Source organism: Euphorbia lathyris, chromosome 9 (genome assembly GCF_963576675.1).
Source record: "Euphorbia lathyris chromosome 9, ddEupLath1.1, whole genome shotgun sequence".
Classification (NCBI taxonomy): Eukaryota; Viridiplantae; Streptophyta; class Magnoliopsida; order Malpighiales; family Euphorbiaceae; genus Euphorbia; species Euphorbia lathyris.
In genome coordinates, this window is record NC_088918.1 from 61,747,672 (window position 1) to 61,767,055 (window position 19,384).

Below are 19,384 nucleotides of genomic sequence, written 5' to 3' on the forward strand. Positions count from 1 at the left end.
AGGTTTTTTCATGAATCTTATTACAAATCTTTAATTTATTACTCGAGCCGGACCAAGGGAAAGTAATAAATCGAAGGTTTGGAAATAAGAAAACTTAATGCTTCTTTGGATTAATTACTTGAGCCGGACCAAGGGAAAGTAATTAATCGAAAGTTTAGAACTAATTACTCGAGCGGTTTTTCTTGAATCTTAAGTAATCACTTTAGCCGGACCAAGGTAAAGTAGGTTAAAAAGGTTTAGATTTAATCTTGTTACAAATCTTAGATTTATTACTTGAGCCGGACCAAGGGAAAGTAATAAATCGAAGGTTTGGAAATAAGAAAACTTAATGCTTCTCTTGATTAATTACTTGAGCCGGACCAAGGGAAAGTAATTAGTCGAGAGTTTAGAACCGATCTCGAGAACTATTAGTTAATAAGAAAAATCGCCATCTTAAAAAGGATAAAACAACTTAAAAGAGGTTAAGTGTTATTACCAAGCAAAGAAGTTAAGTGAAGCTAGAAGCCTTAGTTTCTTTTATTATAAGTAATCTCTCACTTAATTTGTGTAATTTTTATTTCATTTCTTGCTTAAGTCTTAGCTTGGTTGTCCAACAAACTCTACATTTTGGTTGTTTAAATAATAGATAGTAAGCAAAGAGATTAGTACTTATAATCACCATCCACGTGGGAACGATACTCTACTTTCACTTTATTACTTGATACACGACTAAGGTACACTTGCCTTCACATGCACATATACGTAAAACGCGCATCAAGTTTTTGGCGCCGTTGCCGGGGATAGTAGAATTATAATATTAATCTAGTCAAGCTTCTATTAATTTAGACGTTTTATTTTCTTTTATTTTTGTTGTTTTTATGAACACAAGAAGTTTAAGTTGGCCTTTATTATTGCCCGATCTTGAAATTGAGCGTACTTTTCACAGGAACTTGGCTAATCGAAGAGCAAACATGGCGCAAGAGGAACGTTCCATCATGGATCTACTCACTCCGAACCGTTTGGACATGAATTCAAGTATCGTGGAACCTACCATTGGAGCAAACAACTTCGAGATCAAGCCGGCAATGATCCAACTTATACAAAACTCCGATCAATTTGGCGGAGATCCGAGAGAAGATCCAAACTCCCATTTAAATAAATTTGTTAAACATTGTTCAATGCTTAAGCAAAATGGGGTACCACCAGAAGCTATTAAACTAAAGTTGTTTTCTTTTTCTTTAAGGGACGATGCAGCTGACTGGTTAGACTCTCTCGAGGCCGGATCCATTGGGACATGGGATGAGTTAGTTAAGAAATTCTTAGCTAAGTACTTCCCTCCATCTAAAACGGCGATGTACAAAAATGAGATAAGTTCTTTTCGCCAAACCGAGAGAGAGACACTATATGATGCGTGGGAGCGATTTCGTCGACTATTGAAGAAATGCCCACATCATGGATTTGAGAAGTGGCAACAGGTTAGTATTTTTTATAATGGTTTATCTTCCGCTAACTGTGCCACAATTGATTCCGCCGCAGGTGGCAACATTCTTAAGAAAACCCAAACAGAGGCTTATGATTTAATCCAAGAATTGGCGGAAAGGTGCTCTCATTGGCAAGCGAAGAAAAACCTCGAAATAAGAGCAGGAACATATTTGGTTGATTCATCATCAAGATCCGGCATTGATGAGTTAAATAAAAAATTGGATCTATTAATGGCTAATTTGAACAAAAATAATTTGTGTGATTTATGTGGTTTAAATGGACATAAGAGTGAGGATTGTCAAGCGGCAAACCCATTCCTTGGGGATACCGCTAGTGCAAACTTTGTGGGAAATTTTAAGCAATCTAATCCTTATTCCAACACGTACAACAATGGTTGGAGAAATCACCCTAATTTCTCATGGACTAATAATCAAAATGTGCAAAATCCGCAAAGACCTCCACCCGGATTTAATCCTAATGAAAAGAGAAATAACGGTGATGAAGCTTCGGCTATTGTAACAATTCTTGCAAAAATGGAATCTCGTCTTGCAGGTATGGAGGAATGGAAGAGAAATCAAGAGACGTTCACAAAAGGGCTTGAAACGAGCATAAGCCAATTAGCAAAAGCCATGTCCGAACGTCCTATGGGATCCCTTCCAAGCAACACGGAAACAAATCCAAGGGAGCATGTGAAAGCCATCACATTGAGAAACAACAAAGAGTTACAATCGGCTCCGAGCAAACAGGTAAAAGATACCACGGATGAGGTAAGTACTTCTAAACCTCAAGATTCATCTCCTCCAAAGCTTTTTGCGGATCCACTTGTTCAACCTTACAAAACAAAAATTCCATTTCCCCAAAGGTTGAACAAGGAGAAATAAGAAAAGCAATTCTCCAAATTTCTCGACATTTTCAAGAAATTACATATAAATATTCCGTTTGCGGAAGCCTTGGAAAATATGCCTATGTATGCTAAATTTTTAAAAGATATACTTTCCAAAAAGAGAAAATTGGAGGATAATGAAACAGTGAAATTAACAGAAGGATGTTCGGCTATCCTACTCAATAAACTAGCACCCAAATTGAAGGACCCGGGAAGTTTCTCTATCCCGTGTACTATCGGTGGTATGTATTTCGAAAGAGCTTTATGTGATCTTGGAGCAAGCATAAATCTCATGCCATTAAGTATCTTTCGAAAATTGGGTTTAGGAGAGCCGAAACCCACTAAGGTTTCCTTACAATTAGCCGACCGTTCTCTTGCATACCCCAAAGGGTTTGTAGAAGATATGTTGGTTAAAGTGGATAAATTCATCTTTCCGGCTGATTTTATTGTTCTTGATATGGAGGAGGATGATCGAGTCCCGATAATTTTGGGTCGTCCTTTTCTAGCAACCGGGAGAACACTTATAGATGTGCAACAAGGGAAATTAATTCTCCGGTTACAAGATGAGGAAGTGATTTTTAATGTTTTCAATTCTTTAAAATATCCTTCCGACAATATTGACCATTGTAACTTTCTTGATATAACAGACGAAGTTGTTAAAGATGTTTTTCAGAATGACATGTGTGAAGACCCATTGGAAAAAGTAATGTTAAATGGTCTCGGGTTAAATCAAGAGGAGGTCGTGATAGATCGAGAAATTGCCAATTTGACTTATGACCCCGAGGATTGCATGTGGATCCGTGACCAATATGAAAAAATCATTCGAGGGGACAAACCGAGGCCCAAATCATCATTGGAAGAGCCACTCGAATTAGACCTTAAACCCTTACCATCTCATTTGAAATATGCATTTTTAAGTGAAAACTCAAACTTACCTGTCGTAATTTCTTCTTCTTTGACAGGTGAAATGGAAGAGAAATTGATTAATGTGCTCAAAGATCACAAGAAAGCTTTCGGATGGACATTGGCGGACATCAAAGGAATAAGTCCTTCTATTTGCACACACAAAATTTTCATGGAAGAACAAGTTAAACCGACGGCCCAACCTCAAAGACGCCTAAACCCAAGCATGAAGGAAGTGGTGAAAACTGAAATTCTAAAACTCCTTGATGCAGGTATCATCTATCCAATCTCGGATAGTAGTTGGGTAGGTCCGGTACAAGTCGTACCTAAAAAGGGAGGTATAACTGTTCAAGCTAATGAAAAAAATGAACTAATCCCGGTAAGAAAGGTAACCGGGTGGCGCATGTGTATTGATTACCGAAAATTGAATGATGCCACTCGGAAAGACCATTTTCCTTTACCTTTCATCGATCAAATGCTTGAAAGATTATCGGGACATGCTTATATGTGTAATTTAGATGGCTATTCCGGATACATGCAAATCCCGGTTGCTCCAAACGACCAAGAGAAAACAACTTTTACATGCCCATATGGAACTTTTGCCTATCGTAGAATGCCCTTCGGATTATGTAATGCCCCGGCTACCTTTCAAAGGTGCATGATGGCAATTTTTGATGACATGATTGAAAACTTCATGGAGGTTTTCATGGACGATTTTTCCGTGTTTGGAAAAACATTTGATAGTTGCTTGCATAATTTGGAACTAGTGCTTAAAAGATGTGAAGATACTAATTTGATTCTAAATTGGGAAAAATGTCAGTTTATGGTTAATGAATCGATTGTTCTAGGCCATAAAGTATCATGTCAAGGCATAGAAGTAGATCCGGCGAAGGTGGAGGTGATTGCAAAATTGCCACCGCCTAATTCTGTTAAGGCTATCCGAAGCTTTCTAGGACATGTAGGATTCTATAGGCGTTTCATAAAAGATTTCTCGAAAATTTCAAAGCCATTAACCCAACTGTTGATGAAAGATGTTGAGTTCAACTTTTCTAAAGAATGTTTATCCGCCTTTGAACTATTGAAAGAAAAGTTAATTGATGCACCAATAATGATTAGTCCTGATTGGAGTTTACCTTTTGAACTAATGTGTGACGCTAGCGATTTGGCAGTTGGAGCATGTTTGGGACAGCGAAAAGATAAGAATTTTCAACCGATATACTTTGCTAGTAGGACGTTGAATGAAGCACAACAAAATTATACAACAACCGAAAAGGAGCTACTAGCAATTGTTTTCGCTTTTGATAAATTTCGTTCTTATCTTGTGCTTTCAAAAGTTATCGTTTACACTGATCATTCCGCACTAAAATATCTCTTATCTAAACAGGATGCAAAACCGAGATTGATCAGATGGGTTCTCCTACTCCAGGAATTTGATTTGGAGATACGAGACACGAAAGGGGTAGCTAATGTGGTTGCCGATCACCTTTCACGATTGGAGTTTGAACCACATAGAACCGACGTGCAAAGAGAGATCAAGGAGTTCTTTCCAGATGAATCGTTGTTTAGCGTATCAACACTACCATGGTTCGCCGATTTCGCAAACTTTCAAGCAGGTAATATACTTCCTCACGGGCTCACATACCAACAAAGACGTAAGTTCTTCGCTGATGCAAAGCACTATCTATGGGATGAGCCTTTCCTTTTTAAGGTTTGTGGAGACAATGTGATTCGTAGGTGTATCCCAGAAGAAGAGGTAAAATCTATACTTGAGTTTTGTCACTCACGTGAACCCGGTGGCCACCACGGTCTAAACCGCACGGCTGCCAAAGTCTTACAGTGTGGGTTTTATTGGCCTACGATCTTTAAAGATGCATATGAGTTCGTAAAATCTTGCGATAAGTGTCAATGAACGGGTAACATATCACGTAGACACGAAATGCCCCTATCGAGTATATTGGTTTGTGAAATTTTTGATGTGTGGGGCATTGATTTTATGGGTCCTTTTCCGAATTCATTTGGTAACCAGTTTGTGCTTGTTGCAGTAGATTACGTATCAAAATGGGTAGAGGCGATTGCTTCACCTACTAATGATGCTCGGGTGGTTACGAAGTTCCTAAAGAAAAACATTTTCACTAGATTCGGAACACCCCGAGCGATCATTAGTGATGGTGGCACGCACTTTTGCAACAAGCAATTTGACCAATTGTTGGCGAAATACGGAGTTACCCATCGGGTAACCACCCCGTATCATCCCCAAACAAGTGGTCAAGTTGAAATATCAAACCGGGAATTAAAGAGTATTTTAGAAAAAACGGTAAATTCATCCCGAAAGGATTGGTCGATTAAGTTAGACGATGCTTTGTGGGCTTATAGGACGGCTTTTAAAACCCCTATAGGTGCCTCACCGTATCGTCTAGTTTTCGGAAAAGCATGCCATCTACCCGTAGAGCTAGAACACAAGTCGTTTTGGGCTCTCAAGTTTTTAAATTTTGATATGTGTTCTGCAGGAGAAAAACGTTTGACGCAGCTCAACGAACTCGATGAATTCCGCCTTTCGTCATACGAAAACGTGAGATTATATAAAGAACGGACAAAACGTTGGCATGACAAGCATATCATTCCGCGAACATTCAAACCGGGGGATAAATTTCTTCTATACAACTCTCGGTTACGACTTTTTCCCGGTAAGTTAAAGTCGAGATGGCACGGGCCGTATGAAGTAACCGAAACATTTCCTTCGGGAGTGGTCACAGTTCAACGAGAAGGGGTGGCACCATTCAAAGTGAACGGAAAACGAGTGAAAATATACGAGGCCGGAGACACAAGCATGAACGATTCCTTCGTATACCTCAATGCCCCGACCACGAGCAATTAGCCACTCAATAACGTCGAGCTAAACGACGTTAAACTTAGCGCTTGTCGGGAGGCAACCCGATATTTCTAACCTCTTTATTTTAATTTTTATGTTTGCTTTTATTTTTATCTTTTTTTATTTTTAATATTATAAAAAAAAAATTAAAAATTGAGGCTACAGGTACACCTCGACGAGGTGTACCCACCTCGTCGAAATATAAAGTTCCAGAGACTCGCAAAGTCTCTGGAACTCCTCACTTCGACGAGGTGAATTAACACCTCGACGAAGTGTGAAGTTCTAGAGACTTTGCAAAGTCTCTGGAATTCCTCACTTCAACGAGGTGCATTCTCACCTCGTCGAAGTGAGGTGCATTAGCGAAACGTTTAGTTTCGCTAATGCAGAACCTCGACGAGGTTAATCACAACCTCGTCGAGGGTAATTCTAACCTCGTCGAGGTTATTATCAACCTCGTCGAGGTGGTCACTTAACCAGCGAAAGCTGGTTAAGTTTTGCGTATTTACTTTTGCTTTCTAACAGTTCTTCATCTTACTCTTTCTTTTGCAGCACCAGTTCGCCTCCCTCCCTCCATCTCCGGCCATTTTCCGGCGAAATCACCGTCTAAACACCCTCTTTCCACCTCAAATCATTTCCTACGCCTCCAATCCTTCACCATTTACACTCAAATCCCTCAAAAACTCCTTGAATCCAAAAACCCCAAATCACACCCTAGCTTCTCCATTTTTTCTCCAAAACACCAAATCCACTCAAATTTCTCCCAATTAAGCATTGTCATGGCTTCAAAAAGAGGAAGAAAGAACAACCCGCCGGTTAGCACGTCACGAACACGAGCCGCGACAAATGCCCCAATTCCTCAACCACGGTGCCGTTTATCCGAACAGTACCAGTGTCCGTTCCTCCTCAAATCTCCTCGAGAAGGTGACCGGTATGATCGATTACGTGTCATGTCTCTTGCTCATATTCACTATTTTGATTTTCCTGTGTTGGATAAATTGGGAAACTCGGGTGCTATTCGTGAGTTCTTAGAATGGTTAGGATGGAATGATTTTGCATTCAAACCAATTTTTAGTTACCCGTCACTGATTACGGAATTTTTTGTTAGCTTAGGACGGGTACTGATGAACATGACAAAACCAAAACAATGTTTAGATTATTGGGGGAAGAAAGGGAAGTGACTGAAGGGCTGTTTTGCACATTGTTTAACATGTCTGAGGGAGGTTTAGAATTGCTTCCTGAAGGGGTTACATTTGAGTCAATTTGGGCATCAATCACAGACAATGAGTTGTATGATTCTAACAAATTGCTAAACAAGCAAATTGTTGATCAAAATCTCAGATTGATGCACAAATTCATATGTCATAGCATTTCGGGTAAGAAAGATTCCGATAAAGTCAACAATAGGGAACTCATTCTACTCCACTGTCTGTCCACCCGAACCCGACCTAACTTACCCCACTTCATTTTCAAATCAATGCAAGACATCATAGACACCTCTACGGGGCGTCCCTCACTTAGCACCTAAATTTTTCAATAAATCCTATTTGCGGAAAGCACAATATATGACAGAAAATTTTGAGTTTTGGCCCGTGGACCCAACTGAGGATGATCAAATGGAGGAAAATGAGTTAGAGGGTGCGGGGGATGAGGAACCAGTTGATCCTAATGGTGCACCGGCAGTTGACCCACGTTCCATTCACGAAAGGCTTGAGGCTCTCGAGCTACTAGGGAGGGAGAATCAGGCCACTTTGCAGCGCATCGAGACGTATCAACAGCAGCAGGACCCCATACTCCAGCAGATGGCCCAGTTCATGGCCCACTATGCCAGTCAGCACGACTGGCAACTGCCTTAGACAGGGAGTTCTTCTATCCTTTACTTTTTGCTTTAGTGTTATTTCGCATTTTGGGACTAAACGCTACACTAATGGGGGATGGGAGTAAAGGATAGAACTTTATCTTTATTTTCAGTAGTTGTTATTTTCGTACGTTTAATTTCAATTTTATGATATTTTGCACTCTATTTTTATTAATTTGCACCTTATTTTTAATAGTTATGTTTTTCCCTTTATTTCTAATTTTTATTTAGCTTTTAGATAAATGTTTTGTGAAATAATTTTGAATAAGAACCCCATTCTAAAGTTTTGTTTTAACAAACGAGAAAATCAAACAAAATTTTATCTAGAATAAATGTTAAATTTTGATAGGATGAAATTTTATTTGAAAATCTTAAATTTTGTAAACGAATTTTGGACTATTTTGAATACGTAATTTTATTTTGTTATTACGCTCAATATTTAACAAATCGACATTTACATTTTGAGAAATAAAAATTGAGTTAATTAGCACACATTACCATTCCAAAGTGAGTTTTTGAGCCTAATTTAAAAAGCATTCACTAATGCTTCATCTTTTTTTTTTCTCTCTCACGAGTGTTCCATAATCACACGAAACTTGAGAATTTGCATCAAATGCCGATCAAAACCTCACGCGTCTAGCTCAAAACACGATATGATCAAGGCCTTCCTTGTTTTACCCCCACATTTCATACTCAAAATGATAGCCCACCTTAAACACATTCTCCGTCGTTCACCCCTTCGAGCCTAGACATTCCATTCATTTCACCACGTTACAAGCCACATTCCCTTCATAAATAAAAGTAAAAATATATAGTATCATATATAAAAGAGAGATGTCCGTTACAAAAATTCTGAATTTCCGAAAGACAAAATTCCTCTTGTGAATCTATCAAATAATTACCCATGAATTTATTTACCCACAAATTTCCTTTTCTCCATACATTTACCCTCAACCAACGTTACAACCCGTTAAAGACCTTCTGATCGTGTTTATAGTCAGTCGTGTTTGGTAAAGATTTGGATGACCATGCAAATTTTTAATAGTTAGTGTTTTTATCGGAATTGAGCGAAAATTTAATGCCCTAAACACTTGAGCGTAAGAGTGACTTCCATGCGAGGTGTTTAAATTGGTTCAATTTTATTCAACATAATGAAAAATGTCGGTTTGGAAAATAAGAGTGTAAAAACAAATCATTTTATCCAAAGAAATAGTCCGAGATTTGAATATAGAATTTTTGCTCATTTTCGATTGAAATAATTCCTGTCTTTACGTTAGTTTATTCGACGATAAATTTTGTTTTCAGCTTTTCTTTGCTTGAGGACAAGCAAAGCTTAAGTTTGGGGGTGTTGTTATCGTCGTAATTTATAGCATTTTTAGTATTTAATTACTAGTTATTTTGTACCATTTTAATAAATTTTAATAATGGTTTTTGTATATTTTCTTCATTTTATGTATCTAAGCCAATTTGTGTGTTTTCTAGGCGCTTTCGCAAGGTTTTCAGCAAAAATAACCAAGTCGGGGCTTAAGGCGACAACTCGGGAGTAAAAGGGACCAGAAAAAGGAGTTTTAGTGACACCCAGCGTGCACTTCGTCGTGGATAGGTGCTGTAAAATAAAGTCCAATTGTTCACACTAGGACAGATTTGACACATTGTCATATTTTCAACTTATCTCCCTCATACGGACTCGGATTGAGGCGATTCAAAATGCGTTGGAAAGCTAAGAGAAAGATGAACAAATGTCTAATAATAATCATCTCCAAATTCGAAGTGCATCAGGCCCAGAAAATTATCCAAAGTTGATGAATATGTTGAAGCCTAAGATTCCTTTGACATTTCAACTCCTAAATTATTAAAATCTTCCCCCATGCTCTCTTAAATGCTAAATTCAGATGATAAGGAGTGGGAGGCCATAAGGATGACTTGGTCTTTGGAATTTTGTGTACCATTTTCCAAGGTTTTTTCATGAATCTTATCACAAATCTTTAATTTATTACTCGAGCCGGACCAAGGGAAAGTAATAAATCGAAGGTTTGGAAATAAGAAAACTTAATGCTTCTTTGGATTAATTACTTGAGCCGGACCAAGGGAAAGTAATTAATCGAAAGTTTAGAACTAATTACTCGAGCGGTTTTTCTTGAATCTTAAGTAATCACTTTAGCCGGACCAAGGTAAAGTAGGTTAAAAAGGTTTAGATTTAATCTTGTTACAAATCTTAGATTTATTACTTGAGCCGGACCAAGGGAAAGTAATAAATCGAAGGTTTGGAAATAAGAAAACTTAATGCTTCTCTTGATTAATTACTTGAGCCGGACCAAGGGAAAGTAATTAGTCGAGAGTTTAGAACCGATCTCGAGAACTATTAGTTAATAAGAAAAATCGCCATCTTAAAAAGGATAAAACAACTTAAAAGAGGTTAAGTGTTATTACCAAGCAAAGAGGTTAAGTGAAGCTAGAAGCCTTAGTTTCTTTTATTATAAGTAATCTCTCACTTAATTTGTGTAATTTTTATTTCATTTCTTGCTTAAGTCTTAGCTTGGTTGTCCAACAAACTCTACATTTTGGTTGTTTAAATAATAGATAGTAAGCAAAGAGATTAGTACTTATAATCACCATCCTCGTGGGAACGATACTCTACTTTCACTTTATTACTTGATACACGACTAAGGTACACTTGCCTTCACATGCACATATACGTAAAACGCGCATCAGGTATCAATTGCGAAAACAGAAATTTTTTCATCTAGCACATAAATCCCATTTTGTGATATTCCTGAAAAATAGAAAATCCCATCTCTATAAAACTCGCAATGTTTGTCTTTTATTAAAATATGAAAACCGTCGTCAACAAGACGGCTAATAGAAATAATGTTTCTGGACATTTCTGGAACATACAAACAGTTCCCTAATTCTATTACAAGCCTAGAGGGAAAACTCAAAGCATAATCTCCAACAGCGAGGGCGGCAACTCTTGCTCCATTTCCTACTCGCAAGTTTATGCTTCCTTTCTTCAATTCCTTAGTCCGTCTGAGTCCCTGAATATTCATACAAATATGAGATCCACATCCGGTATCTAATACCCAAGATTCAGACTGTGAAATTGTATTTATTTCAATATAAAACATACCAGATGTTGAAGTCCCGGCTTCTCCCTTCTTGAGGGTAGCTAGGTACACCAAACAGTTTCTTTTCTAATGCCCGTCTTCACCACAAAAGTTGCATTCTCCTTTGGGCTTCTTCACTTCCTTTCCCTTTATTTCGGTGAGCATGGCCCCCTTGCCCTTCTTAGGATGGTTCGGATTGGGAGAGTTCCCTTTCCTCTTCTTTGATCCTTCAATAGCAAGGGTCGGTATCCCCTCGTTTTCTTTCATATTGGGCTCGACTGTCTCGAGCATATTTGCAAGCTCTTCAAGAGAGGTTTGCAAGCCATTCACCTGGTAGTTCATGATGAACTATGAATAACTCTCGGGGAGGGACTGAAGAAGTAAGTTTACACTTAGTTCATGACATAATGTGTCATTACAGATGTGCCCACCTGCATCTTGCATCTATATAACTACTTTGTTATCTCGTAGCGTTCGCACCGAGTTTGATTCACAAACAACTCTTTCAGGTGCGTGACCATGGAATAGGCATCCATCTCCTCATGTTGCCTTTTCAATTCCGGTGTCATTGATGCAAGTATGATGCATCCCGCGTGATCGTCATCAGCCTTTTGCTTCAGGTAAGCATAAAATTCTTGGTAGGGAGCACCATCCGCCGGGTAAGGGGGTATTGGTGTATCAAGTACATACCCTATCTTATCGAACTTCAAAACGATTTTGAGGTTGCGATACCAGTCGGTGAAGTTTGAACCGTTCAACTTGTTATCGGTAAGTATATTTTGCAGATTGGTATTAGTCATGATTTTAGGAGTGTTTTAATTTAACCTGAGAGTGAGAAAGAGTAAACGTATGTTATTCATTTGCTTTGAAGTACATCAATCTAAAATTATAGGTCTTTTAATTCATTTTAAATTGCTCCCACTATTTTGCCAAATTAATAGCCCTCCATATTAATTCGAAGAATTTCACAAATCCTTTAGTGAGCTAGGATCCTAACTCCTAAGATTTCACATTGAGTTTGCTCAACAAGCTAGTCTCATTTGTTAGGTAGATTCATGTAATCAATCACATTTTTAATGTGATTCGTAGGTTATTGGGTTACTGACCACATTAGTAACTAATATGCTATTCATATTAATCCCAACCATATTGCCCATTAGTTTATGATAACATGAGTTTGCTCATCCAATTATCATAATCTAATTTAAGTATTACCCCATATTCATGAACGAACGATTTTCGATAATTCAGGTGTTACCATAAGACCCCGAGCTTGAGTTTGCTCAACAACCCAAAGGCCCCCAGTACTGCCGGCTAAATTATAATATTAGGGAGGGGCAACCGATTTTAATAACTTGCTTATTTACTTAACTTTTAATTAGTGAGGGATTTTTATTTCAAGTCTCATAATCTAACTTAGTCTTGATTTGCTTTAGCATACATCAGACACATACATTGGTGTTATGGACATATTATCTAAATTATTCCGTCGAGCCAGAGACGGAATAAAAGGCCAAACCTAGGGAAATACTAACTATTACATATTTCTCTTTAGGTCCTCCGTCTTCTCCATGGCGCCTCAAAATTACATATTAATTTCTATACTACTAAAGAAAACTTCAATTAACTTGAAGGGAATTAGATGAGAGGAGAAATTACAATAGATAGTAGAAAGGCAGAACTCGCAGGCCCTATTTCAAAATACCAAAAGACTAAAGAGATGGTCCAAATATGTCCATAACTCCAAACATGCATAGACTCAATTAAATAAATTTAATTGGTTGATTACATAAAATATTTATGTAATATTTAGGTTAATCACATTAACTCATCAAATTAACTTTCATCCAATTTTAATTCTAACAGTTTCGTATCTTCTATATTAACTTTTTAGATTAATACAACTATACAAAACTTTGTTTAAGCATGTCCCAATTATTTTGATTTCAATTCATTTAATACTTTTGATTTATAAATAGGTAAAACAAACTTTTAAATAAATTCATTCATTCGATAATCAAAACAGAAAACTATTAATTTCTGGAACACACACATATATATAAATATATTTAAAACTATTTAAAAATACGTGGGTTTTGGGACAGGCCCGAGGACGCGGCTGCTGCCGTTTAGCAGCAGCCCTTTTTGCGCCTGGCCCACCGCTGCCTCGCTGCAGCGGAGGCCAGCCGTAGCACGGTTGCTGCCGCGAGGCAGCAACCACAGGACAGCGGCCGGGTTGCACCGTGAGGCGCAACCCGAGCTGCTTTCCATTTATTTTTATTTTTTTAAATAATTATATTTATATATATCAGTTTTAAAACGGTTTTAAAACGATTTTCAGAAAATAAGAAAACGTATTATAGATTTTCCGTTTTATCTTTTTTTTTAATTGAAATACGGATCTTGCCCAATGGGAAGTCCAACCAGGTTGGCATCCCCGAAAAGGCAAAGAACCAAATATATTAATAAAACTAACTTTTACCAATCTAACTATAAAACTAATAGATTTTGTTATAATGATTATCAACCAAAATAATTAGGAACATACGCATAATCTATTTTAATTAACAATTAATTAAAACTTATTTATCTTTAGAACTAATTAATCAAAACAGTTTTGTTAATTAACCTAACTATAAATATTTATTCAATCTGATTGAAAAATCTTTTAATTTTTATATATGAAATAACGGATTTAACGCAGGCTCTGATACCACTGATGGAAAATAGGCTAACGTATCGCAACGGAAATATAAAAAATTTAACCTTTTTCCATTAACCCAAGATCCGTTAATCGTTATTTCATATAAAAAGGGATAGAAGGAAATACCTTTTGAAGTTCTATCTACCGTTGCAATCGAAGTGCCCACAACTCTTACTCCGAGTTCCCGAGCAGAAAACAAAACACAATCCAAAATCAAGTTAGATATCAACCGTGTAAAAGCAATCAAGAATAGATTGCCTCTAATAAATCAACATAAGATCAAGGAATAAGAGAAAAAGATGAAAATCAATTGAATCGGGAGGAAGTGGTGAATGATCTCGTCCTCAACTATGGGGGTCGAAATTCTCTCTCTACGGCAGACTAGGGTTGGCCGAAATTTACATATAGAGGGGGTATATATACTCTCTTGTATCTAAACCCTAGTTAGATAGAATTAGATTACTGAATAAGAATTTAATTCGGAATATAATTCTTATTTATTATCTATAATTATATCTAAATATAAAGATAATAATAATAATAACCTTTTAGGATAATAATAGGAGCAATTTAATCTCATTAAACCTCCTAACTTATTTATCCTTTAATTAATTTAATTCACAATCATGATCTAATTAGGATTGCTTAAAATCAAATTAATTTCTTTATGTAAATTATACATAAAAATCGCCCCCCTCTATATACTGGGCCTTAGTGGACTCAGTTGGGCTTCCATCAATTAATTAACATCTGTTTCTCTTTTGGGCTCCAAGTCTTATGTGTGACCCATTAGGTTCTTATTGCTTCTAGCCGTATGCAACTATTAAATTAATTTTCTCAGAATTATATTTAATCTTTGCATAACGGAATGAGTACGCGAAATGTGATTAGCAAATCCGAAACATTCCCCCAGAGTTATAAGAAGACATGTTGATTCTGTCATTGACCTTTCCGTATTAGTTACAGTATAATTCAATCCTTTATCAACTACATCCTTGAACTGAATCTTATGACTATGGATAATGTCAAGTCACATATAGCGAGACGTTCATTTTACTTGTACAGGCCGAGTTAACTCCAATTAGATAGGTTAAGTGAAATCTGCATTTCAAGTCTTAAGCTATCACCTTGCAAGGATTTAGAGTCAAGTCTTCCACAAGCGATCCTTGGACATATCTCCCATTTATCGGGAGTGACAAATGCTCAATCCAATGTATAATTATCCTACAATTACTTCCTGTGATACCCAACGTCTGCCGTTCACACCCCAGAGTCATCTCTGTTATGGATCGTGTTACAACATGATCAAAGCATCACATTCCATAATTCAGAATCACTAATTAACATTCATTTGAGTCTGAGGATTACTTATACTTATTAATACCAATGAGATGAACATGTGACAAGGATGAATCTACCCATCCTGTTATCTCAAGTCGGGTCCCCAATCCTAATGAACTCCCTTTCATTGGATCCCCGTAACTGTCCAGATATCTGCATATCTGAAGCTTGTGAGATCAGCTTTCTGTCTCGACAGAAGACATTGTTACATGCAAGTCTCAGCAGTGATATGTCAATCCTAAACATATTACTTGACTTGGGGTGGTTTTAAGTTTGTTAGTTTATTATAAAGTTTCGTATCACTTCATGCTTGTATGAACACTTTATAATCACTTTAAACAAACTTAGGGATTTCCTTTTATTAGACTTTATTTAGTTCTTAAAAGAGGTTGCCTTTATATAGTTATGAAACCATATCTCATTAAAAACAAATGATATAAAGAACACTTCATTTACATTAAGTTTATATTCTAGAACAATTGTCTATAGGACACTAAACCCCAACAAAGAATAGAAGATCCTAAGCATGTTCTGCTAAGTCCACAGTCCTAATTAACTAAATGTCACCTTAATAACTAAAGACACTCAAACATAATCCATTATAACTCCCCGACAATGATGTCAAGTACTTGGTGTGCGTGCCTCAAGTAAGAAACTACAACTTAGGGATGCGTGTTTCCTATTAACAGTAATAATTTGGTTAAGACTGGGTATCAAACCCACATAAAATTATGTATTGCAAGTATCAAACTAGTATAATTTATTTGTTATCTAAGAGACTAAAAAAGTGAAGATTGTGATTCTATGTTAAACAATTCTACTCCTATCTAATGAAACAAAATTACCATATTAACTCAAGTATCAAAGGGCCGAATATGGTAAGATTAAGTCAAACAAATGTATCTTAATGGATTCAATCAAGCAAAACAAACAAGTTATAAAAAAAATTAGATTTAAAACCACAAATCCTTATTAAGCATATCAATTCCTAAACCCGATTAAGGAGGAAATGGTTCTAAGCCGGGACAGATCCAAGATTTTTAGTTAGTGGAAGCAAACTATATACTGTGTTAAAATAAAAAAAAATTAAAATCAATAATAATATAAATAAATTCTAGGGTAAATTTCAAATAAAACCCCTGTGGTTTCACTAATTTTCAAATAAAGGAATGTGAAAATAATGACTTTTTCGATTGATACTATTAAAATCACCATTGACGACTTCAAAAATGACATATTTTAAGAACTACTAATATTCTAAGCAACTTGAATTCTTCAACTTTTTTTATTTTGAGATTATTTAGATGATGTTTGGTAAAGAGAGTGAAAGTTCCAAAAAAGATGATTTTCAAAAATCGAAAATGTAGTTCCATAGCAAATATGACATTGAACAACTTTAATTCTTGAAAATTTTCATTTTCAGGTCGTTAAAGATGGTTTTAATAGCATTAATCTAAAAGGTCATTGTTTTATTAAAAGTGCGAAACCTCAATCCCCGTTTTGACAAAAAGTAAACCACAGTCCTTTATCTGAAAATTAGTGAAACCACATGGGTTTTATTTGAAATTTACCCTAAATTCTAAAATGCTTTTTATTATTTCTTCAAGTTTGTTTATGTCTCGTATCATATGCTTTACCATTTTGATATCTCTACTTTAGTTTGTAAGAGAATTTTGTAATTACAAACTAAAAAGCTTAAAGACTTTCCATTTCAAATTATTAAACAAAACAGAAAAATACATAAACAATTAATATTTTAACGATTAATTTTTAAGCAATTACTTACAACTTATATATATTCATTTGATTACATTTTGGATAAATCTGAAGGTTTAGAAAGTTGTATACATACAAAAACATAGCAATTAGTGGCATACATACTCATGTATGCTATGGAGGGCATCTACAATACACTCTCTAGTGTTACTTTTCTAGGTCTTGAGCAACAATTATTCCATGTCATTGTTCCCAAAAAAAGTTACAGGGTTTTATTTAACTAATTTTTTTTGCAAGGTTGTTCTTTCCAAATTACCAATCTTACAGAGTTACAAGGCTTTCTTTAAGCAACTATTTACAAATTTACAATTAGAATCCATTAAAACTCTCATCTCCCATCAAACACAATCACATAATTCAGGATTTCAATTAGCAATTGAAACTCTGCTCTCCCAATTAAACCCTCTCCTCACTTCTGTTAATAATTAAGAATCAATAATCAAGAATTAGAGATTTCAAATAGCACAACAACAATCAAGAATTTCAATTGCTTACATTGAAACAGAATCAACAACCACAAACGTGAACAACTAACAAAGAAAGAAAACAAAAACCCCAAAAAGCAAGCAAGTAGACGAGACTGAGAGAGACCAATGAGAAGAGAAAAAATCGAAGAAAAACAAACTCGATTTGACCTTTCGAAGGACAGACATCGGACACATATGAGACAACCAGAGGTTGACATTGATGATGATTGACATAATGGATTTTAGAAATTTTGGGGAATGATATGGTTTGGGAAGGTAATGATCTGCTTGGATGAGGGTTAAATTAGGTTAATCAAAGGGAGTTTATTTTTATAACCTTGCTTGGAAAGAAGTTTAATATGTAAGTGAGTTTTGTAAGGTTAAATAGAGGTTTAAAAACCTTAAAAAACCTTCAAATTTAGTTCCACTGATTTGGTGGGATCTGAAGCACTATAAGAAATTTACAGCGTACCGATGACATCATGTTGTGGGTAATCGTTCAATTTTCGTCGATAACAATGAATAGCGACGACATATCGATGAAATCTATGGCGTTGCCAGATTGCTTGTCGGTAACAACGAATAACAGTGACAGCATGGTGAGTTCGTGTGACTAGATTGAAAATTGGAAGTGTGTTGACACTGACAGGTTGAAGCTTATAGACCAAATGATTCAACCTGCCATGGTAGATTTGGGATTACTCAAAGAACAGCTCCAATTATAAGATACTAGTATTAATATTATGGTTGATATTTATGATTATATTTAATAGGTCTAATTTGTGATGATGTGTTTATAGTTTGGAGCAGGAGGACATGTGTATGTTTATCTTTGCTATGGTCTGCATACAATGATGAATGTTGTTGCAGAAAATGAGGGAGTTAGGGCTGCTGTTTTGATTCGACATATTACGGCATAATCAACTAAAACATAACATAAAATTTTATACATATGACAATACAAAAGTAGCCAACAAAAAATGCTTCATGGATATAAATATAGAATTACCCCCACCAGTTCTAATTGCTTTAGTTCCTCTGTAGTATTTAGTCACCTAGCACTATTTGATTATTGGATTTGTTGCTACCTATGATTCTACCAGGTCCAATGCTTCTTCATTCTGCAAATTACACATTTTAGTATAGTTATAATCACTTATATTTTTTTTATGAGAAATGAGAAATTTTGCGATTTAAGCCATGAATAATAATTATCATATTCAAATATTTATCTAGCCTATTGCAATCCCTAGGAAGTCATGTAAAAAGGTATTGCTCTCCAAACATTAATATTACTTGGAGAAGAGATTTCTCTTCCAAACAAAATGCTATCAGAATTTTAATTTAAAATCTTGTATCAGAATTTTAATTTAAAATCTTGAGATGGCATGTTAAGGACTAGACAGCAGAAACTAGTCAAAACTATACCAAATAATTACGAAATTAAAAATAAATAATAGGGAAAAGTACAAAAATAAACCTTGTGGTTTGGTCCATTTTCGAAGTGCACCCCTGTGGTTTAAAAGTTTGCAAGTCGGTGCCTTGAACTTCATTCCGTTAGCAAAGAGGAGTAAAATTGACTAACGGTGTTAAAAGTCAAAGGGAAAATAGTTAATTTGGTCCTTATATTTAATAATTTTATAAATTAAGCATCCTTATTATCTAACTATCACAAACAAACCCCAAAATAAAAAATAAAAATTCAATTATACCATCTTCTCCATTACTCTTTAATTTTTTTCTTTCTCTCTCATCTTTTTTAATTTTTCTCTCTCTAAAATCAAGTTTCTCTCTCTATAATCAAATTCAGCTGCATTAGTACCTGAATCTCACCTATAATCAGCATCAACAAACTATCGTCGACCATCGTTCCTCTTGCTCCTGGAATAAGATGAAAGAACCCGAAAAGGAAGATAAAACATCTCAATATTGCAGAAGAAACACAGAAATAACTCAGCAATTGGATCCATCGACGAGAAACAATCCACAAAACAAAAGTAAAACTACGGATAAATACAATT

At 35.9% G+C, this 19,384-nt stretch overlaps 1 non-coding gene across 1 annotated transcript; it reads right to left on the bottom strand.

Moving 5' to 3' along the window:
* Positions 1-1,331: 1,331 nt before the first annotated feature.
* LOC136207782 (small nucleolar RNA R71) lies at positions 1,332-1,438 on the bottom strand. Its single transcript, XR_010676909.1, has one exon. It is a non-coding gene; the product is annotated as a small nucleolar RNA R71 (small nucleolar RNA).
* Between the last annotated feature and the right edge of the window lie 17,946 nt (positions 1,439-19,384).